Raw genomic sequence first — 24443 nt, forward strand, 5'->3', positions numbered from 1 at the left:
AAGATCCAAAGCAATACTTCACGCCACTTGTCATAGAGTCAGGAGATTCCCATCATAACAGAACAATGTGACATACTTTGCTAAGGGCAAATACACTGGGAAATAAGTCAGCTCTAGATTTTGAGTTTTAAAAACAGAGTTAGAGAGGGCCTAGTGATCTTCTCCAGAACTACAGCATTGACAACATGGCAGACGATGCCATGAGTTTGAACAGGAGAAAGCTCTCCAAAGACTACATCCACAGGACCATCTGCCAGCATCCTCCTTTGCCATATTGTTTCCACTTGGCCTCATTTCACCCCCATTGTCCTCTAAGCCAAGGGCTAGCACTCAGATTGTTGTGTCTGCTGGGAAAGGAGAAAACAAGATTCTATGCCCAGCCTTGAGCATGGCCCAAATATGGGCCAAGCACTGAGAGACTCACAGATTGAGAGCTAGCAATAGGGTGACTTTGGAAAAGCCTTTCCAAATTTTGTAGGCAGAAACTCTAGAAGCATGATCCCTGATATCCAATGGACTCCAGATGTTCTCCTGTGTCCATCAGCCCTGCCTATTAATAATCCCAACATGTCAGAACACAAGGACAAAGGGCATTGGGGCTGTTTCCCCAGCAAGATATCAACTCTTTTTTTTCTTCAAACCAATTCTTCAAAGGTTAGATAGGGCCCAGGCACCAGAAAAGCCCAGGAACCCCCCAAAGAAGGGATTATTAAAAATATGTCATAGGGCAAGAGAAGATATGAGAATAGGGAAGATGAGGCATAGAATATGCAGATCCATGAGACTCACATCACTGGTCTGGAGGATCTGCACAGGAAGGCCCTAAGTGATAAAAACCCAGGGATGGTCTTCCTCATTATAACAGCTCTTAGTACAAAGGACAAGAAGCAAAGCAGTGTCCCCAAGAGAATAATGAAACTTTTTGTAGTTACAAACAATAGGAGGGAAAGAAGGGACCCATCAAATATGCAATGGTGGAAAAAATGGTGGTATATGAATATATTGGAATATTTGGGGGCCAAAAGAGATGATGAAGCATGAAGAAAGAAACTTGGGAAGGTTTCTTTGAACTGATACAGAACAAAGCAAACAAACCAAGGGAGCAATTGACATGATGACCTCAATGACTTCAGAATTCATTATCTTTCCTCCACTTCTGACCTTTCCTTTTCTTCTCCAGGGAACCACCATACTCCCAGTTACCTACATGTCATCCTTTCCTCCTTATTCTTTCTCATTCTGCCCTAGTATCCAATTCATTACTAAGTCCTGCCAATTTTACCTTCGTAACATCTCCTACATGTATATGTCCCCTTCCCTCTCTGTCACTGCTACTACCCCAGTTCAGGCCCTTATCACTTCAAATCTCTCTCCGCTCCAGTCTAGCCAACACTCAGCTGTCAAATTGATCTCCCTAAAGTAAGGTTTCCCCTCCCCAACTCAATAATTCCAGTGGTTCCCTATCTGACATTCAAAGCCCTTTATAATCTGGACCCCTCCCACCTTTCCAGTCTTATCATACCTTATAGCCCACCATGTACTTTGCGATTCAGTGACACCGATCTCCTTGATATTTCTCAAACAAGACACTCCATTTCCAGACTCTAGGCGTTTTTTTCCTGGCTGTTCCCTCATGTCTGGAATTCTCTTCTTCATCATCTCTGAATCTTGGTTTCCTTGGCAACTAATATCCCACCTTCTACAGGAAGTTTTTCTCAATCCCCCTTAATGCTAGTGAATGTATTCCTTTTGATAATCTCCTATTTATCCTGTACAGGCATACCTCATTCTATTGCACTTCGATGATGTCAAGTTTTTTACAAATCGAAGGTTTTTGGCAACCCTCTTCAAGCAAGTCCATTGGCGCCATTTTTCCATCAGCATATACTCACATCATGTCTCCAATGTCATTCATTCTTGCAATATTTCAATTTTTTTATTATTATTATTTTATTATTATAATATATTATTATTAAATATTTTTATTATTTCATTATTATGTCTGTTATGGCGATCTGTGATCAATAATCTTTGCTGCTACTATTGTAATTGTTCTGGGGCACCACAAATTGGCCCACAGGAAATGGTGAACTTAATAATAAATGAGCATGTTCTGACAGCCCTACCAAATCTTCATTCCGTCTCTCCCCCTCTCTTCATCTCTCTCCTTTGGCCTCCCTATTCTTCAAGACACTAGAGTATTAAAATTAGGCCAATTAGTAACCCTATAATGGCCTCTAACTGTTTGAGTGAAAGGAAGAATCAATCCATGTGGCAAACTTCATTGTTGTCTTATTTTAAGAAACTGCCACAGCATTCCCCTCTACCCACCCCCTGAACCTTCAGCAACCATCACTCGGACCAGTCAGCAGCCATCACACTCCACTAACGAAAAGATGATGAGCCACTGAAAGCTCAGATGACGGTTAGCATTTCTTAGCAATAAAGTATTTTTTAAACTAACATATGCATTACTGTTGCACACTGAATAGACTGCAGTGTAGCATTAACATAACTTTTACATGCACTGAGAAATTAAACAATTTGTGTGACTTGCTTTATGAAGATATTTGCTTCTTGGGGAAGGTCTGGAACTGAACTCAAAACATCTCCAAGGTACACCCAATAGATCTTGTCTGTATGCAATTATTTGCATGATTTCTCTCCCCACTAGATGGTGAACTACTAGAGAAGAGGAAGTAGCCTTTTGCATTTCTTTGTACACCCAGATCTTGTTGGAGTAGTCAGAACAAAGTAAACACTTGATAAATACTTGTTGACTGACTGAAGGGACCAATTGTGATTTTGGATGATTGATACTGAAACATGCCTCCCTCATCTCAGCAGAGAGGTGATAGCCTACAGATACTGAAGTGGGGGTACATTTTCAGACATGGCTGATGTGTTAATTTTTTTTTTTTTGCTTAACTCATAGGGGTGGAGAGAGGAATCATTGGGAAGTGATACAGACATTTTTTTAAAATGGTAAGTTTAAAAATTTTTATTTATTTTTTATATTTAAGGTAGACTTTGCATCAGGAGATCTGAGTTCCATCTCTTCCCTCACTCTGCTTAATGAGCGATGAGACAATGGACAAGTGACTTAGCTTTTCTAGGCCTCAGTTTTCTAAGCTGCCTTTCTCACAGGGCTAAAATAAGAAAATATTCTGAAAACAACAATCTTTTTCAATTTTAGAGAACACCAAACACTTTAACAGAGTTTTGAAGACAGGGAGAAAAAAATCTCACAACAGAACCATCATCCTCAGTCTCATCTGTATTTTTCTAGCTCTTGTAACTCTCCCAGGAAGAACAAAGATGAGTGTCTCTACAGTAAAGATGAGAAATCTGAGATTCCGAGAGGGTGAGAGGCTTATCTGAGGGCACACAGCAAGTCAGAGGCAGAACCAACCAAGATTTTGATTCCCGTTAGACTCAGTTGCCTCAGTAGTGTGGGGAGGAGGGTTGCTGGGGGCAGCGGGTTCCCCTCACAGGAGAACAATTCCCCCAAAACGCCAACACAGCTGTTGGGGAGAAGATGCTAAGGCCCCTGGGAAGACTTAAGCCAAGTCAGGAGGGTGGGACTAGTCTCAGCTGCCTCAGCTGTCTGACGTTCGGGGAACAGATGCCTGAGCTAAGAGGATGGCAGCCACGGGCCTCTTCGGACCTCTCCCTGTCATTAACAATCTTAGCTTTGCTATAAACAACCTGGCCCAGGCCCAAGGCAAAAGCCATTGAATTGGGTTCTCATCTGGCTTCAGAGACTCAGCAGTTAGCCCAGACTCACCTATTATCCACACCTCCTGCTGCTATAGCTCTGTAACTGACTCCTCTAAGGACGCTTAGGTCCATTATGTTATACTTAGAGGCTCATAGATTTAGGGTGGGGAACCTTTGGCCTCAAGGTCACATGTGGCCCTCTAGATCTTCAAGTGCGGCTCTTTGCCTGAATTCAAACTTGGATCATGATGTATAAAGGAAATTATAGACCAGCTATCTAGTTCAACTGACTCATTTTACAGAAGAAGAAACTGAGGATCAGACAGACTGGGACTTAACCAAAGTCATACAGATATGAAACAGAGTTGAGGATTTGAACCTTGGTCCTAACTCCAAATCCACTGCTCTCTTCACAGTCCTACTGGAGTATGGTGCCCTTCCCCACGTTCTCTCTGAAGAGACAAGGATGAATCTCCATGGATTACAGGTGGGGAAACTAAGTCCAAAAACTTGTCCAAAGTCACACAGGAAGTTAGTGATGAAACTTGCCTGGAAACCAAAGTGTGATCTTGGAGTTCAAATCATACCTGAGAAACTTGCTAGTTTTACGACCTCAAACCTGATTCAGCCTCATTTTCCTTTTCTATAAAATGGTGGTAACGACAGCACCCACAACAGGATGTTGTGAAGATTCGATAAGATAACATATGCACGGCACTTTGCCTTAAAGGACTGTATAAATGCCTATTAGAATTATGATTATGGCTGTGTGACCATGGATGAGTCACTTGGCTTCCTCATCTTTAAAATGGGGACCATAACGCTTAGACTACTTGCTTCATAGGCAGAGGGCTGCAGTCTGAACTGGCTCTCCAACGGTTTAATTTTCAGTGTACACAAAGTTTAAAAATTAGGGCTTCAATTTATTACTTTGTTGGTTGTCTCAAGTTGAGGAAGTGATGAAGAAATTGTTAATTATGCCGGTTAAACGTCAAAGTAAGGGCTGCTAGGTGGCACAATGGGTGGCCTGGAGTCAGGAAGATTTGAGTTGAAATCCAGCCTCAGACATTTATTAGCTGTGTGACCCTAGATAAGTCATTTAACCCTATTGCCTCAGTTTCCTCATCTGTAAAATGAGCTGGAGAAGGAAATGGCAAACCCCTCCACTATTTCTGCCAGGGAAATCCCACATTGGGTCATGAAGGGTCAAATATGACTGAAATGACTGAACAACAACAAATGTAAAGGCGTGTCCTCCAAGTCTATTTCCTTCTCCTCCTCCCCCAGAGATCTGGTTATTAAACACTGACCAGCACACCATTGCTTGTAGTATTTTTATAAGGAAAAACCTAAAAGTGCTCTAGATAACTGAGTTATTATTTATTCTAAAGGGTAAGGGAAGAAGAGCACTGAAGGTATCTAGGTGATGGCTCCAACTCTTGGGGATATCAAGAGCTGGGACTGTGTTCATTACACAGATAAATCCTTCTTCAATGTCTAGCCCCTTTAACCAGCCCCAGTTTCCTTCCCTAGATCTCAGTTTCCTTACCTGCAAAATGAAGTTAGACTAGATAGTGTGATGTGGAGTTGGAAAGGACCTTAGACATCATCCAATTCAACTCTTTTATTTTACAGACAAGGAAACTGAGACCAATGCCCAAAGTCAGATGACTAATTAGCGGCAGATGCAGGACAAGCCCAGCTTCACTGTCCAAATCTAGCTCTAATATTCAAGGCTTCCTCCCAGAATCTCATGCCTGTAGATATCTCAGCCAATGTCCCCCTACCCTAGTCCTTCCCAAGACCTCTCAATTCTATCTAGGCCTAGAACCTGCCACTACCTTTTAAAAAGACCAGGTCCTTGTCTTATCTTCCATCCCATTTCTTTCCTTAGGACCTGGGTAAGGTAGATTGCTTACATATCAATGGGGAAGCAGAGGCCCCAAAAGGATAAATGATTCATCTAAGGTCACAAAGCCTATTGGTCAACCTGGTTAGACCACCAGTTACCTGCCTTTTGACCCAGCTCTCCTCACCCAACTGGCCTCCATAGCGAGGGACCAATTTTATTTTGGTCTTAAGAAGAATGCAAATCAAGCTGAGGGAGTGTTTGAAGGGAGGGACAGGGGTAGGGAGAAAGCTAACTCCCTTATTGTTCCCAGAGCCCTCACCGATGACCTGGTCACTGGGCCTGGGCCTGGGGCTTGGGGTGAAGAGGAAGGAGGGGTGGCTATCCCGGTTGCTGGGGAGGAGACAAGAGGCTCTTTGTGTCTCCAAGGCTCCTGAGACACCTGTTCTCTCTCCCCTCCTAGCATGCCTGTCTGCCTGCCTCCATGTGTGCGGCCTTGTTTATCCACAGCCCCAGCCCAGCCCTGGCTCCCAGCATGGGCCTTTGGCAGCCTCCACCAACACCTGCCCAGTCCTGGCAGCCGGGCCTGTAGGAGACGCACAATCACCCTGCTGTTGACACAGTTGTTTATTTTCAGGAGGGCATCGAAGGGAGGGGACGGAAGGGGAGGGGGACAGACAGGGCAGAGAACCAGCAAAGGCATTTAGCAGCCAGTAGAGTTAATTCACAGTTGGTCCTGGGAATCAGGCCCCATTGCCACCGCCCACTGCCCACTACCCCCACCCTAACTGCTGCCTTTGCTCTAGCTTCCACCATCACCCTGAAGCCAGGTGTTTCCAATGGGCAGCATCCACAACCTCACAATCCCATCCTAATAGTCTTGCACACCAACATAGGACCACACACATAAGAGGAATAATAAAAGCTTTACAAAACACTTTCTCTATGAGCTGATGAGGCAGGTACCACAAGTACCATCATTCCCATTTTACTGAAGAGAAAACTGAGGCTCACAGACATTGTTACTTGCTTTGAATCATAAGCCGAAAGGGTCAGCTTGGATTGGAATGTAGAGGTCTCTTGTCTGTGCTCTCTCCATTAGGCTAGGAAACCTCCCTACATAAGCAATATTAGCTGACCTTTATAGAGCTATAGAAACTTAGAAGCTTAGAAACATCATCTTATTTGAACCGTACAACAGACCTGAAAGGTAGATACTACTTTTATTAGCCCCATTTTACAGTTGAAGAAATTGAATGCCCAGAAAATACCACTAGCAAATGACAAGATTCAAACCCATATTTCTCTCTTACTCCAATGTTATGAACTACCAGGAAAAAGCTAACATAATAATATGTGCAATATAAATATAACATATTATATGTAATATAATAATATATCATATCATATTTAAAAAAGATGCTCTGACATACCCAGCCACATACACATGCCCAAGTTCTTTGGGGTATCCAAGCCTGAACACCTTTCTATCTGTCATTGACACACTTGGCTCAACCCAAAAGTCTCCAGGAGAGGAGTTTCAAAGGAAAAGAACCCCTATCTCAGTATGAGGAATATGATCTCAGTCGTATAGGAGTCAAGCTTCAGTGGTGACTATAGCAAAGGGAGGCTGCCAGGGTAGGGTAGGGGAGAGGGGGAAAATAGCCAATATCACTATTAAAATCATTATCGACTCTTGTTAGACCTGGAAGAAAGCTCAGGGGATCATCCAGTCTCATCTTCTCATTTGACAATTGAGGAAATTGAGGCCTGGAAAAATGTACTCATTTGTCCAAGACCACACAGCTAATCCCAGACTCAGGATTCCCATCCGGGTTTTCTGGCTTCAAAACAAGCCTCTTTCAGTCCACCATACGCTCCAGACCAAGATTTTAGGGGCAACACGTAAACTTTCTTCCTCCATCAGACCAAAGACTTTCTCTATCAGACTAAATCTATCAAATTACAGGAATTTCTACCCAAAGAGTTAATCTCTTGAGTTAAAGATCCAAGTTCCAGAAAGCTCCTTTAAAATGCAAATGTTATCATTAAACTATCAGGGCCCCATTTAGTTAGAAAGTGACAAAATTCACCCCAAAGGCAAACGTAAAGATTTCGAGGAAAGAGTAGGCCCCAAACCGTAGTTTGATTATCGACTAACAGAGAAGAAGGGTGGGCCCACCAGGCCTCAGGGAAAGGCTATAGAACGCTGGTAAATATAAACAGGGTCCGGGAGGGGCTGGTGGGAGCAGATCTCTCCATCACTTTCTTAAATCTAGACAATTGACAAAACAATTAAGTCAAGCTCTGATTTTTAGCATTTTCCCGTTTCTGAGGTGTAAATGCTCTCCCTGAAATCTTAACAACTGAATCTTTGCTTGCTTCCGCTCACCCCTGGGAAGAGGGAACCTGGATAGTTTCAGCAAGGGTTAACCATTGTCCCCTCCACAATTTTGCCTAAGGCCAGCCCCGAGTGAAGACTTCGGAATCCTCACTTTAAATCCATTAGACCTCTGCCCTCCAGCACTGGAATGTCTAGCCACCTCCAACCAAAGGTCTTTGTTTAAGGAATGTTGCTGCTTATTAGAGACTGGAGGTCTGGGTTGGAATCTCAGCTGGATGGCTAAACTCTTTGGTGACTTTAGGCAAATTAGTTCCCTTATTTGAGGCTCAGTCTCCTCCATGTCTGTAGAAGGAGGGATTTGGAGAAGCAAGGTTGTTGTAGTTGGATACACAGCTCGCCTTGGAGTCAGAAAGGACTGGCCTGAAGTCTCCCATAGGTTGGCTGACTGATCCTGGGCTGGAGCTTTCTTTCCCCTCCCTCTCCCAGTCTCCCAAAAGACAATTTCATAAGACTGCTGGGAAGGTGATGATCCCTACTGGTGGGAGAAAGTCTCCCATCTGGATTTTATGATTGATTAAGCAATGAAATCACAAGTCTGATAAAAAAAGGAAATTAAATGGGGAGTTCTTAAGGATCTAACATTTCTATAAATTCTGGAGCCAGTAGGTAGGTGATAGACACCAAGGAGCATGGGGTAGGATAGTAGAGTAGGAGGGGAAGAAACCTGATCTGGGGATCACAGGACTTTTCCTAACTGCCTACCCAGAATGGGACAGAAAAGAACTTCTTACCTTAGTAACATGTATACTTTCCTTTCTGACTCACTGAAGGGCATTTATTAAGCACCAACTGTTTGCCAAGTACTTTACAAATATTATCTCATTTGATCTCACAACAACCCTGGGAGGTATCGGAATCCAAAGGGCCACACTTGAGGACCTAGATGGTCACATGTGGCTTCAAGGCAGAGAGTTCCCCACCCCTGCCCAAGATGAAGGGCATTTAACTACTTGGAGGCCTCAGTTTCTTTATCTGCAAAATAAGGCATTTGGATTGGAAGAGCTGTAATTCCTTGTTTGAAGGTCTGTTATGCAACCAGGTTGAGAAAAGGAGAGCTAGGGGAGGAGGGGTGGGCTTGAGGATCCACTGGGGGTGGCCCTGGTTAAGTCTTTTCTAAACCTGTTTCCATTTTTCCAACATTCAGTCTACATGACAGTCAAGAGAACCAAATGAGTTAATGCATGGTCTCCTCCACCTCCAGGCTCTTATCCCCCAGGACCCAGTACTTCCAGAAAGAGAATCAACAATGGTTATTTACAGAAAAGGAGCCTGGAAGCAGAGAAGGGCAGGGGAAATCGGGAGGCAAGGGCTTACAATGGTCCCAGGTGCAATTATTCCAGGCCCTCCCATCCCTCATAGGAGGGATAGTCTCTCCCAGCCCCCACCTCTGAGGCTCTCCTCCCTTTTCCCCATCCCCCACCATAAATTCACCCAGCCCAGATTCAACTCCAGGCCCCTCGGGTTGGAGCTTTCCCCTCCTGGCCCCAACCTCCCAAAGACATCCTCCAAAAGATTCCCTGGAGTGGGTGCCCTCAGGGTGAAAACTGGAAGGCCTCTCCCTCCATTTCTTCATTCTACCCCTTCCTTCCCCAGCTCAAAACAGAGGTAAGGAGGTTAAAGACAATAAGCCAGGAGAGCTATTGTTCCAAACAAAAGATAAGAGGAGAGGCTCTCCAGGGAGTGGCCTCCCTCCCCCCACTCCTCCCCAGCTACATTCCAGGGCAGACTCCCAGCCCTCAATCAGGCTAACCCAGCAGCCCTTAGTAGCCCCTGCCTTTAACCCTTTCATTACCTTTCCAGCCCTTCCCGTCACCTATTAAGGAGAATATCCCTGGAAGAGATAGTCCAAGACCTCCTTAAGCAGATGGGTAAAAAATGAGGCAGCGGAGGAGGATGGAGGTACCAAGCAGATTAGCACTCATGGGAAGTGTAGTAATAACATAATAAATTTAACATTTCTATCCTACTTACTATGTTGTAGGTGCCACGCTAAGCATTACAGTTACCTCATTTGATCCTCACAACTCTGGGAGAGGGGTGCTATTATTATTTCCACTTTATAGAAGAGGAAACTGAAGCAAACAGAAGTTAAGTGACTTGCTCACAGTCACACAGCTGGCAAGTCTGAGGACACATTTCAAACTCTGGTCTTCCTGACTCCAGTCTCGGTACTCTAGCTACTGTGCCACCCAGCTGCCCCAAGGCTCTCTTCCACCCATCCAGAATGTTGTCCACCATGATAGTGGAATTAAAAACCCTAAAATATTTTGAGCATCAACAAGGGGATGAGAGAAGTGGCACATAAGGGCACCTCCACTTTCCCCATCCTCATCCCCACCCCAAGATCTCCTTTCCCCCTCTTCTTTTATTTTCTCTTCTCTTGGGCCCAATGTTCCCCTGAGGGAGGAACTTTTGTTGTTGAGTTGTTTTTTGTCATGTCTGACTCTTTGTGATTCCATTTGGGGTTTTCTTGGCAAAGATATGGGAACAGTTTGCCATTTCCTTCTCCAATTCATTTTACAGATGAAGAAACTGAAGTTAATATGGTTAAGTGACTTGCCCAGGGTCACATAACTACAAGTGTCTGAGGCTGGATTTAAACTTAGGTCTTCCTGATTCCAGTGTCAGTGCTCTATCTACTGTGCCACCTAGCTGTCCCTTGGCCAACACTAGTGGGCTTCAACCAAAGAAGAGACTGACACCTAAACTCTAAGGAAGAGGTCTGGAGTCGGAGTCGAAAAACCTGTACTCTGGAATGGGTAGATGACACTGGGCAAATAGTTTTCTCTCTCTGGACCTATGTAATTCCATCTATAAAATGGGGAAAATCGTTCTTTCCTCCTTTCCCCAGAAGGATATATAGAGTTCTTTTCAAGGCAAACCTGTGGTCTATAGGTACAGACCATGTCCCAATTAAAAAGAAAAAAAAAACAAAAGAAAACGGGAAACCAAGTAAACTTTTGCCTTTGATTCAATTTTTCTTCAGTAGGTCTTTTCATAAATATTCTCATTAAACCAGGAGAACTTTGTACACAGAAACCACAACATTGTGCGATGACCAACTTTGATAGACTTAGCTCTTCTCCACACAACAATGATCTAAGACAATTCCAAAAGACTCATGATGGAAATGTTGTCCACATCCAGAGAAAGAACTATGGAGTCTGAATGCACACAGAAGCATGCTGTTTTCTCTCTTTTTTTGTTTTTTCTTTCTCGTGGTTTTTTCCTTTTGTTCAGATTCTCCTTTCACAACATGACTAATATGGAAATATGTTTAATATGATTGCACATGTATAGTCTATATCAGATTGCATGCCATCTTGGGGAGGGGGCAGAGTGGAGGAGGAAAAATGGAGAAGTCAAAATCTTTTAAAAGTAAATGCTGAAAACTAAAAATAAATAGATTTAAAATAAACAAAAATACTCCCATTGACATTTCCTACCACTCATACCACATGCCTGTGAGAATTCCTGTAGCTTCTTTCCAGTTACTCTTTAGCTTTAGGTGTGGTAGAAACCAATGAATTTGGGGTCACAGGATAAGAATTCAGATCCTACTTTTGCCACTTGGCCTCAGTTTCCTTATTTGTAAAATAAGGGGGTTGAATTAGAGGACCTCAAAGTCCCTTCCAGCTCCAAGCCTATGATCCTTCCCTCCCCATACACACACACACACACACACACACATGCACATACGCATACACAAACACATGCACACACACTCACAGATACACACACGCACATGCACACACATACATACACACACACACACACACACACACACACACCCCTCTATACACATGTATATACACCTCAAGAGTCAAAGCTAAGTTTCATCAATTGTTTTATCTACTTAATCAGTGGGGTAGAAGTGACAGCAGGAATCTGTGACAGAGAATTCTTCAGGAGCTCCTGGGGGAAGGTACTTCCTTCCCTCTTGGTCCATGCCCTTGATTTAATGTTAGGATCCTAGAATGGAAAAGCATCACCAATAATAATGAATTCTTCCAAAGACTGAGTCATTTGTGGGAGGGAGCAAAGGAAGTAATACAGAACTGGGTAAGAAGGGAAACTGAGGCACTGAGTGGTGAGCTGACTTATTACCAGCAAGGAAAGGATCAAGACTGAACCCCATGAAGTTGGGCTGGGGATGGGGAAAAGGAGAAAAAAGACAAAGGAGTAGAGGACATTTGTGGTAAGTGAGTGTTATGAAATATTAATATGCTGTAAGAAACAATGAAGACAATGAAAACAGAGAAACAAGGTAAGACTTACATTAATTGATCCAAAATGAAGGAAGTGGAAACACACAAAGACTAAAACAATGCAAATGGAAAGAAAACAACAAAACAAAATTGTAATGGCCAAGCTTGACCCCAAAGAAGAAATATGAAAAAGGAGCCTCTTTCTCTGCTCTCAATTTTTTTTTTTTACAGCCTATGGTTAGGGGACATTGGACATTACGTCAGACTTAGTTGATACATTGGGGTGGGTTTTTTTTATTTTGGTTGATTAGTTGTGGCTGACTCTTTGTGACCCCATTTGAGGTTTGCTTGGCAAAGATATTGGAGTGGTTTGCCGTTTCATTCTCAAGCTCATTTTACAGATGAGTAAACTGAGGCAAACAGGGTTACGTGATTTACCCAGGGTCACATAACTAGTAAATGTCTGAGACTGGGTTTGAATTCAGGTCTTCCTGACTCCAGGGCCAGCACTCTATCCACTGTGTCACCTAGCTCCTCCCTGATGTATCGGTTAGTTTCTCTAAAATGTTTTTCCCTCTTTTTTTTTAATTGTGATACAGAGAGGGAATGGGACAAGAAATACAGTAGGGGAATGCAGGTGATATTAAAACAAAATATATGAATCAAATTGAATTTTTTAAAATGTATTTTTTAAAGGATTAATATATCTTTGACCGAATAAAAGGGCACCAAACCACCACCCTTCTGGTTCTAAGCCCCAAAATGACCAGGAAAGAATGGGGAATATGTCACCTGCTATAAAATCCTTCCATCACAATCTCACTCCACCCTCCCAACTCCACTTCCTACCCAATCAATGAAATTACATTGATACTCTTACTGTTGGGCATACGTCTATGTTCACAAGGAAGTCAAAATTAGAAACTACCTGAAAACAGAAAGTGACCATTGATTGGAGAATGGCTGGAGAATGGTACAGGAAAGTAACAATATTATCATGCACTAAGAAATGACCAATCCAGAGAAAGATGGTAAGATTTTTATAAACTCATACCAAGTAAAATAAACAGACACAAGAGAACAATATGATAAATGGTTATAACAACCCAAATGAAAAGATAACCGAAAGGAAGTTGAACTCTAAGCAATAGAAAAAGCAATCAAGGTCCAAGGGGAAGAGATAATGAAATCTACCTCCTCCCTCCTGGCAAAGATGGGGAAAGCTACGAGGAATAAAGGTTGTATACGTTTTCAGGCATCTACATATCAGATGCTTTGCTTTAGTTTGTTTTTCTTTGTCATAAAGTGGGGGGAGGGTTCAACCTGAAAGGGGGGAGTGGGAAATGATTGTAATGTAAAATCAAAAGTCATCCTAAAACACGCATTTATATTTAATTATACCGACCCCCTTTGGAAGTTTCAAAAAGAGTCACCTAAACTAGGCATTCCTCAGCTCAGTAAGGGTACGTAAGACTTCTTTGCCCTCTGTCCCTTCTCTGTGACATGTCTTACTGCCCACCTCAACCCTGGTGACCCTGAGAGGCACCTTCCTCATTCTTGTCTCCCAAAAGGCAGGTAACCTGAGTCTGTCTTTTCTTTTCTTTTCTTTTTTTTTTTTGGGGGGGGGGGGGAGTGGTTTGCCAGATGTGCCACGGTTGTGGTTTCCTCCCTGAAATGGTTAGGGAATAGGACAGGACAGTGTTTGATTTCTTACTCCATCCCATTCCACATACAGCACATTCCATTCTAAGCACAGCAATTGGGGGTAGGGTGGGGGTGGGGGTGGGGGTTGGGGTTTGGTCCAGCCCAGGGAAAAGAACACTGCAGACTGCCCCCAATGTCCCAAGAGGAGCCAGGAGTCTGGCAGAGATTACAAACCAATAATGGTAAAGGGAGTGAGGCTGTCTAGTCCTGTCCCTCCCCCCTTACTGGCACTTCCTCTTTCCTCCCCTTCTCTCTCCAGGGCTAAGTCACTGAAACCTAAGCTTTGCACATGTCCCCAGCAGACACAGTCGAACAATGGTTGTGGGGGGCAGTGTGTAGTGGCTGGACATGAATACCTATCCCACACATACTGCAGAAGGACATTTAAATGCTAAGGCCATTGAGCAGAAGAGTCTGAACACAGGTATCAAGGGAACAGAATTCCAAATTTAATTGAGGGTATGAAGTCTTCCAGGGGGAGTTACAGGGATGGTAGGGTGGAGGAGAAAGAATATTGTTTGGGAAGAGAGGAAACAACTGGAAATTCTGCCTTCTACTCCTTTCTGCTTTCCTCCCTTTCCCCAACTGCAACCTGACTTCATAGGGTTGAATCTTGACTCTGATCCTGTAGCATTCAATGCCTCAGTTTACTTTCTCACCCCCTTCTGTACCACCACCATCCTTCTCACAAATGATTCATCCTTTAGAAAACATTTGAAAGGTGAAATGACTTACTCCGAACCGTATGGCACAGCAAGAAAGATCTTGTGTTATCCGAGCCCATGAGTTTACCCACAGAGAGAGGAGGCAGTGTCTATCCCTGGTGACTTCCTCTTAATATTACTCCCCTTGGCTCGTGCTTTCTCTTCTAAGAGGAAGAATCTGGGAAGAGAGAGGAATTACAGCTGTTGCCTTCTCTCTATCTTCTTTGCCAGACTCTCTCTAAATCAACCAACTGCAGAGCGGAGACTGTTTAGGACTCTGCCCTACAACTCCTGGGAGTTGGGCAGAGGGACTTCATAGAAGAAAAGGAAGTTAGTGGGTGGAGGAGACTTTCTGGACTTGAGGAGAGCCAGGTTCTATTCACCCTCAGGGTGGAAAGTCCAGAAGAAGGGGGGGTCACTAAGACATGTGTTAAGCAAAGGTTAGCCAAACTAGGCAGGGCTGAAATTAAAGAGAACAGATGCTTTGAGAAAAGCCTTTACCTAATGGTGGGATGAGGGTCAGGAGGCAGGGAGGAGGCAGATGCGTCTGATCCTAGAAAGGAAATACCACATCACCACAACCAAGATCAAAATCTTATTAAAGAGAGAGAATTTCACATACAATATTTTGTATAGTTAATACACCATATTTCACAATATAATAATAGTGTGTTATAATGGAAAGAACCTTGGATTTGAAGTCAAAAGGCCCAGGTTCAAATCTTGACTCTGCTACTTTTTTTATAATCTCAGGTCAGTTACCTGACTTCTCTAGAACTCAATTTCCTCTTCTATAATAATAGTATTGGATTAGATCACCTCTAAGATCTCTTTGGGCTTTAATATCCTATGATTTTTATGTACTCTGACTTCCAATTAAGGATACCCATTCAATCCAGAGGAGCCAAGTAGTGCTTTAGGGCCCTTTTGCCAACCTCTATTATCCAACTGAAGCAATCTGTTTGGCATAAATTAGTATGTTGGTAGAGTGGCGAATTGGTCCAACCATTCTGAAAAGCAATTTGGAAATAAGCTAAGAAAGTGACGAAAATGTCCAAATCTTTTGACCCAGAGTTCCCAGGGACCCATATCCCCAAAGGAGGTCAATGACAAAAGGAAAGGTCTCATATACACCAAAATATTTATAGCAGCACTTTTCAAAGTAGCAAAGAACTGGAAACAAAAGTAGAAGCCTATGGATTGGGGAATGGCTAAGGAAGTTGTGACATATAAACGTAACAACATGTTACTGTGCTGGAAGAAAGAAATAAGGAGACTACAGAAAACAAAGACAGACAATAAAATGTTGAAAAAAATGAAGTAAATATATCCAGAAAATCAACAGACCCAGTTACTAACCACGTAAGTGGAAAGGACAGCGATCAAAGCTGAATGTTATAATGAGGAAGCTAGGTCCCAAAGAAGATATCTGAGAGTGTAGCTCCCTCCCCTTTGGTAGAAGTGAGGGGACAATGGGTATGGAAGAAAGCATTTGGACTTAGTTGATGTATTAGATAACTCTGATGGATTTTTTCTTCTCTTATTTCTCGATAAGAGAGATGGTTCTGGGAAGGGGAAGAGAAGTGATATATTGGCAAATAAAGTTAATGTTAAAATAAAATATATTAATAAAAATTAAACTTAAAAAAGAAATACTCCATTTTTACTGTTTTGTTAGCTACTGAACCAATAAAGGATAGTTTAATATATGGTGGGAACTTGGAGGGAAGGGTAACAGAGAGGAAGGAACATGGAAGAGTTACAATGCAAAGGCCTCAGCTCAGGGACCAGTCAGGAATGTCACTGCCTCTCCCCTAACCCAGATGTGGGAATGGGTTGACTTAAGAGAAGGCTCAGTTCTTCAAACACTGGATCTTCACCAATGGGGCTAGAGGGGAGGAAGGGGAGGGCAGAGCAGATCTGCTCTGGGCCCTCATTCTCAACCCCCTGGCAGGCACCATGACCATCACCCGAGTTAAGAAGGCCAGATTCCAGGAAGGGGACCAGCAGAGTGTGAATGCAGCGAGTTCAGGCAGGAGCAGGCCCTCTTAAGCAAACAGTGAACACAAAAATAACTCCATTCAAAGCACGATTTACTGAGCTCCCAGCTCCCTGCAGCCAGTCTTTCCAACACAGTTCTTTCCAAATATATGGCCTCACCCCTGAACGGGGGTGAGGGGGTGGTGGTTGTGAAGGTAAAAGGTCCTGTTCTATTGGTACACCCCTCCCTAAGTCAGTGTCAACCTCATGCCAGCCTCCCAATGTCCATCTCAAAGCACCCTGTCAAACTAGAGCCCTGGAAAAGACTTGATCAGCACGACAGCTCTGACAGGGTAAGGGGTAGTCAGAGATTTGTATGTTTTGTACCATCCTTGAAAACACACACACACACACACACACACACACACACACACACACACACACACACACACACATACACACCACAATACTGGGTGCCTAGTAGGTGCTCAGTGAATATTGATTGAACTGATCTCTCACTCATTCCCTTAGCTGCCTTGAGAAATGTTAAGGCTAGTTTCCCCATGGTGGAATAAGGACAATGTAAAGGGGAGGAGGAAGGGGGCTTAGAGAGAGGGCCTTATGACCCTCACAATACCAGGGACAGAAATGGGAATATGCCCACCTTTCCCTGACTTCTAGTATATACCTGAAAGGCAAGTAAGTAGCTAGTTTCCCACCTCTGCATCTTTGCTAAAGCTGTTTCCCATCTAGAATGTCCTCTCCCTAAATCTCTGTCTACTGAAATTGTGCCCATCCTTCAAGGATCTGGCTTAAATATCAATTCCTCCGTGAAATTTTTCCTGTTCTCCTTTCCCCAAAGGTTCAGCTGAAAACACACAGCACTTTCCTGTGTATTTATTATGTGCTAAAGTATAAGCTTATGTACTTTCCTATTCTTTGCCCTGACCCCATTCTCCAAGTGGCATAAGAGAGCGGCTAGTTCAACTCATCTCTCTACAGAACTCAATGTCCAAGGCCTAGCCCAATACCTGCCCCATTTTTTTAAAGATCCGTGAATTATTCTGTATGGAAAATTAAAGGTAAAAAGACTCTTATCAGTACAGATGAGCATTTCAGCATTAGTTTTAAAGAATTGCCTGGGCTCCAAGAGGCTCAGTGACCTGTCTAAGGTCAAAAAACTAACATGCCAGAGTCTGGATTTGAAGTCATTCTTCCAGACTCAGAGGGTAGATCCACTAGGTCCCACTGTTCTGTATCTAGTAGGTGCTTAAAGAAGGTTGCTTTGACAGCACAGAAAAAGCCTAATTTTGGGAAAAAGATTATAGAGGGAAGAAAGAGTATGTAATGGGAGACATCTTTTTGAGAAAGAGAAGCTTGGGCAAGGGTGATTGAAATTCTGGTGAGAACTGCTGCTGGTTTTCTTAAGTTTCAAGTAGTGATCAGTTGGGGGAGGGGAATTATGGAGGAATAGGAAAGTTCTCATGGTCTAGAGAGCTAAAGAATAATGACAATAATGGCTTACATTTCTATTCCAGAGACTGATATTCATAAAGCACTTTTACATTTTGCAGTATATTTTACATAAATTATTTTAATTGAGCCTTATAACAACCCAGAAAGCTAAAAACATATATCACAGATATTATCTATTTCCATGTCTCCCCCTCTTTTTTTTGAGAAGAGGATACCAAGGGTCATAGAGTTGTTACATCAATTTTCACAAAACAAGTCCAAATGGGACTTAAACCCAGGTTTCTTTTTAATTTAGAAGGCATTATTCCCACAATCTTATAAGGGTAGTATCTCTAGTTTTGTAGTGGAGGAAAAAGATTTAAAGTATTCAAATGACTTGCCCAAGGTCACACAATTATAAGCAAAAGAGTCAGGACTGGAATCCTGATTTCCAGATGTCCAAGACTCGGAGTTGATCTCGTTCTTCAGCAGTCCCCCATCTCTCCACTAGTCTGACCTACCTCTTTCCAGAGCTTTTAATTCAACAGCACATTCCTACAATCCTAGCTACGCAAAGATGAAAATGAGAAGATTAATATTTTTCTCCAAACCTATTAAGTACCCCCAGACTGGGGCATGTAAGGATCAGCTAGGTAACAAAGATTATTGGGGCTAGAGTCAGAAGGACCTGAGTTCAAATCTGGCCTCAAACACACTCAGACACTACCTGTGTGACCCTGGGGGGCAAAACGCTTCTGTTTGCCTCAATTTCCCTTACCTGTAAAATGGAAATAATAATGACACCTATCTCCCAGGGCTGTTGTGAGGATCAAATAAGATAATAATTGTAAGGTACTTGTGAGCACCTTGGCACATGAGAAGCACTACATAGCATTTATTATTATTTATTATTCCCCCAAGTTTCTTCCATCTTCCCCTATTTACAACAGTGGAGGTTCCTACACAGTAAGCAATATAGATACAGCCTTGGGGGCAGATACCCAGGAGGAAGATGCTTTAACCCTTCCCTGGTGACTCTTCCTCAGGGCCCAAGACATCTGGGGTTCCATCTCTCTCAGGAAGTTCACCAAATCCCACTGACACAAATGCACATCCAATCCTGGAGCCTGCTGCCAAGAAAGCTATGCACAGGGGAAGACAGTCCTGAGTTTTTCTTCCACCAGACACATTGGGCTGGGTGGAGAGGGCCCCACCAGGCAGGGATGGAGGGAAGGGTGGGGTGAGTAGAATGTTCCTTTCATTAAAATGAGCCAAACAACCAAAAAAACCAAAAGGGGTAGGGAGGTGAACGTAAAAGACAGGATCCAGTACCTGAATACTTAATCTCTCTTTGAAGTCCAATATATGTATTAACTAATCTCCTGCCCAAAGTGACTTGTTCCAGATTGCCCAGAACCAGGAGACTGGGTCTTGTGCCCTCCTGCAGTTACTAAGTCTGAACCACTAGCTCTGACCTCTTCGTAGTGACTCCCTGTTTCTGGAATGGAGAACTGAAGTCCCCAGAGGTACTAGCCAGGGACCAGGACTCAGATCTCTAGAATTCCAGAGCTTGGTCAGTGGGCTCCACTTCACAAAGAAAGAGGAGGCCCAGGGTGTCTGAGAAATCAAAGCAGCAATTAAATCAATGCCTTCCCTTCAGCCCAGCAGGCAACAGGGCCCCTTCATTCTCCTAGTTTCCTACAGCCCCTGGGATACCCCACAACACCACTACTCTTCTCAGTGTCTCTGCCTTTGTCTGTTCTCTCTCTGTGTCAGTGTCGTTTTCTCTCCGTCTCTGTCTCTCTGGGTCACCCTGACTCTGCCCGGAAATTCTCACGCAGAAAAAGCAAACTTCCCAGGAAAACTTCCAGCTTCCTCCCTAGACTGATGTCGTGAGGGCCTTTGCCAAGAGGTCTGGCGGAATTCTGAAGCCGTTGCCAATTCCTTTGGGGTCAGGGGCCGGAACCACCCCGTCTAGCGTAGGGTCTTCCCAGAAAGCTACCTCCCCTAAATTCAAAACTCATCCCCCTGCCCTGTTCCATGGACAACAGCAAACGCACACTCCACAACTCCACATCTTCCTATGTCTACCCCATTCCCAAGATGAGCAACATTAGCCAGTGGGAGAATCCCCCAACCTCTGGGCAGATCCAGCCAGGCACACGTGTGTGGTGTGTGTATTTATATGTTGAATACACTTTGTATGAAAACAATGGCGAGCCGCTGGGAATGGGACTATCCCCTTCCCCAGACTTTTATTTTGCAAGACCAGGACGGGAAAATTTACCTCGCATATCTCAGAATTAAAAAATAATTGGGGGTGGGGGGTTGCCAGTGTCGGGTGGGGGGAAAGCTAGAGAGAAACAGCAGAATTAAGACACAAACAGGATGCCGCCTCCCCCATCTCCTCTTGGGAATGAACCTAGGGCTGATTGGATTGGGGTGGAAAGGAAGGGAGGGGGTGAGCTGAGAGGGAAGGGTTGGATTGATATCCCAGTATCTAGGGACAATTCCTGGGGGTTGTGTGTATGGGGTATGTCACATAAACCCGCCCCCTCCCTTCACGAATACACAACACACACACACACACACTCACTTACACACACTCACTTACACACACACACACACACACACACACACACACACACACACACACACACACACACACACACACACACACACACACACACACACACACACACACCACCTCTTCCCGCTAGGAAATCATTGTGACTGAGCCCCACAGACTGGTTGGCGAGACAGGGGCCCGGGTCAGTTATCAGGCAAAGAGAAGCCAGACAGACGCTAGGCAGATGGGGGGAGTTAGGGAGCCATAGAGAGACCGAGCTAGCTGCCTTGTTTCCCTTCTCCATCTCCGCACACAACCCGCCCCCCAACCAGGCGGCTCCAAGCCTTCTTCTCGCCTCCCTCTCCCCAGAGACGGAGAGCTGGGGTCTGACCACAGTGAGCACCATATCTAGAACCGGCACTGCCTGAGGGGCAGAGAGGTGGGGGTAGACACCACTTCTGGGGACGGGTGGGTACCCTAGAAAACTTTACAAGCAGATGGAAACTCAGGAGAGGCTAGACTGGGGTATCCCCCAAAACACGTAAATACGCCTGTCAAACTTCAGGTGTCGGAGGGGAAACGAGGGACTCAGAGGGCTGAGCCGGGGCTGAGCCGTGGGAGAAGCTAGTCTGGGAGAGGAGCGGACTGTAGGGTTTGGGGTGGTGCTGAGAGAGGACAGGACATGGCAGGACAGGGCAGGGCAGGGTGCACTTACTACTCTCCCGGCTCCAGCTCCAGCTCCGTCCTTTGCTGGGGCAGGGCTTCTCCCTCGGGATGATCGCTGCCGGTTGCCGCGGCTTCCAGCTCACATGCCCCCAACCACGTCCAGGAGTGGGGAGGGGTATGGAGGGGGGTGAGCAGGGGGTGGGGTGAGGGGTGCTGCTCCTCTGGGTTAGATCGAGGGACGCTCCCTCGCTCCCTGCTCTCCAGGCTCCCGGCGGACGCCGCTGGTCCCAGGGTCCAAAGCTCCCTGGCGGGAGACTGACGTCTGTCGACGGCTACCGGCTGTCTGCTTGCTCCCCCAGCTCTGAGCTCTGCCCTGGGGTCCCCGGAGCTCAGGAGCCCGCGCTCTGCCGGCTACCGGTGGCTCCGGGGGTCTGTCCGGAGCCTGGATCCCCCTACAGGCTCTCTGCCCGGGGGCTCTGCCTCCACGGAGAGGCTGCGCTCCCTCGCTCCCTCCCTTCCTGCTCTCGGAGTTCGGAGCCCCGAGTCCCGATCGCAGGGTTCGCTTCTCTCCCGGGCTAAGTCCAAGAACCGTCTCTCTCCCTATCTCTCTCTCTGCCACCCCGCGTCACACTCACAACACAGGAGGAAGGAGGGAGGAAAGGAGGGAAAGAGGGAAGGAGAGAGCGGCTAGCGACTGCAGCTACTGCTGGCGGCTGTGGCGGTGGCGGCTGCTGCTGCTGCTGCTGCTGCTTCTGCTGCTGCTTCCACCGCCTCACCGGCTCTTCAGCTTCCGAGGAGAAAGAGGGAGGGAGACAGAGAGCCGGGAGGAAGGGAGGGAGGGTAGAGAGGGAGGGACAGAGAGACAGAGCTCCCCCTCTCGCCCTGTCCATCTAGGCATCTCGCAGCTGGCTGGACAGGAAACCTCTGTTTAAAGGGGCAGAGCCGAGGTTGCCCGGGGTGATGGGGGCGGAGGAGGGTGGGGGAGGAAGGAAAGAGAAAGGAGGAAACTAGGTCGGCTGACTCCCCCTTTTCCCCCACTCCGCAGGTACAGGTGTTCCTTCATCGAATCCTAGGTCCTTAGAGCTAGACCGCAAGTCCCCTGTCTAGTCCCCGTTCAAGACTGTGTCGTCAATACTTCGATTCGCAAGCCTACTCGGACAAAGATCCCAGCACCTCTCGAAGGAAAACTAATCTTACTCACAGCCGGGAAGCCTCTTTAGGTCTAACCCAACTCCTTCTTGCTGCCATTTTAAAAATCAATCGAGTCAGCCCATCTTTGCTCTGAGGAGAGGGAAAGCAGCTCATTGCAATAAAGACCCTTGCTAGTTATTCGGGGAAACCCATGGCCCTCCCTTCTCTGGGTTCAACAGTCCCTACTGCTCTCCCTGGGCCTATTTTCCAGCCTTTTCGATGATAACGAGGACTGCACCTTAAAGGTTTGCAAAGGGCTCCACATACATTATCTCAGTAAATGCTTGGCTATTTGGGTTTCTGGTCTCTGGACCTTCTTTAGCTTGCATACGGGCCTGTAGGAGGGGAGGAAAAAAGAGGAGCAGAGGAATCTTGGCAGATAAAGACTGTCGGGACATAGGCATAGAGCCTCTTCTAGGGGGACTAGTGAGGACCTCTCCTAACATGACCATTCTTCCCCTTCCAAAGCACAGTCCTGGTACCACTTTCCCAGAGCAGGTCTTCCTGAGCCCAGTTAATGCTCTTATTCTCCTGAAATTACTTTCACTCTTTATATTTTAAATATTTAATCATCTGACTACATGTTGCATCCTCTGGGTAGAATGCGGGTTTCATTTTTGTCTTTTGTATTTTCCTGCTTAGACTATAGTAGCTAATAAGGCCCTCGACTTTTGAAGTCAGAGGACCTGAGTTCAAATCCTGATTGAGATATTTCTAGGGGTATGAACTAAACTAGTCACAATCTCTCTGTTGCCTCAGTCTCCTGAGGGAGCTGGGTCCCTTCCTACTTTAAATCTATGATCTTATGAATTGAACTGGATTAAATTTCCTAATTAAAAGGTTCTGTGTACCTGGTGCAAATGACAGGACACCCATGTACCTGCCTTATCTCTCTAATTGCAAAATCTTAGCAAACTATGCAAATTTCCCAGTAGAATGGGAAAGGCTAGCAAAAAAGGTGATTAAATCTCTTTCCTGGGTCACTTAGACTTCAGAGCTGCCAAGGAAAAGTTCCCCTGACCCAACATTCCTTGATTCAGCCTTACATTCCTTTGACCAACTTTAACAAAGTCATAATTACTAGCCCAGCCTATACACAAATACACTTGGGAGTGGTAACAAGAGGAACTTCAGTTCATACCAAGGTGTAAATGACTTTCCTGGAACAGGTAGGTGAACTGAGTAAAGAGGGAAAATGGTGCCTGGTGGGAGTAAGGGGGTTGGTCTAGAGATACCTCCAGGTTATGAATGGAGAGCAGTCACATCTAACTCTGGATCTCTAGCTCTTAGGTTTGTTCTTCTGGGAGAGTCAAGGTCTTAGAAATGGGAAGGACCTTAGAAGTCATCTAGTACAACATTTTATGGATAAGGACACTGAGCCTGAAGAGGTGAAAATCATAGGGCCAATATTCAAACCCAAGTCCAGTGTTTTCCTACTACACCATCTTCTTGACATACTATCCAGAAATCTTTCTATTTATACCAAAACTACTAAACTATGGTCTAGAACAGAGAAGAACATAGAAACATAGATTTGGAGCTAAACAGAACCCCTGAAATCTAGTTCAACCCTCACATTTTACAGATGAGGGAGGATAAGCATTTTTATTAAGTACCTACTATTTACCCTGCTGGGTAGCTAGGGGCACAGTAAAGTTGGCTTGGAGTCAGAAAGATTCATCTTCCCAAATTCAAATCTGGCTTCAGATATTCATTAGTTGTATGACTCCGGACAACTTACTTAACTCTATTTGCCTCAGTTTCCTCACCTGTAAAATGAGTTGGAGGAGGAAATAACGAACCACTTCAGCATCTTTGCCAAGAAAACCCCAAATGAGATCACAACGAATTGATCATGACTGAAACAACTGAAAAACAACAAAAATTCACTCTCCTATATGATTTATAGATAGTACCTTATTTGATCCTCATAACTCTGCAAGGTGGGTGTTCTTATTTTCCCCATTTTACAGTTGAGGAAACTGAGGCAAAC

General features: G+C 44.8%; 1 protein-coding gene across 9 annotated transcripts in view; it reads right to left on the bottom strand.

The window, feature by feature from the left end:
- The window catches only part of SOX13 (SRY-box transcription factor 13), a 92004-nt gene that overhangs the window by 52623 nt on the left and 14938 nt on the right, over positions 1-24443 (bottom strand). For 2 of the 9 annotated variants that reach the window (XM_072648117.1, XM_072648119.1), the window contains exons 1-3: positions 21309-22160; positions 15091-15142; positions 14621-14767 (exon numbers count right to left, since the gene is read on the bottom strand). The exons of 2 other annotated variants lie outside the window; for them this stretch is intronic. The gene's annotated coding sequence lies outside the window, so the exon portion shown is untranslated. Of the gene's footprint in view, positions 1-14620; positions 14768-15090; positions 15143-21308; positions 22161-24443 lie in introns of those variants that run through there. 5 more of the 9 variants (XM_072648125.1, XM_072648121.1, XM_072648118.1 and 2 more) reach the window with 4 other exon arrangements.

The sequence above is a fragment of the Notamacropus eugenii genome, chromosome 2 (assembly GCF_028372415.1).
Source record: "Notamacropus eugenii isolate mMacEug1 chromosome 2, mMacEug1.pri_v2, whole genome shotgun sequence".
Lineage (NCBI taxonomy): Eukaryota > Metazoa > Chordata > Mammalia > Diprotodontia > Macropodidae > Notamacropus > Notamacropus eugenii.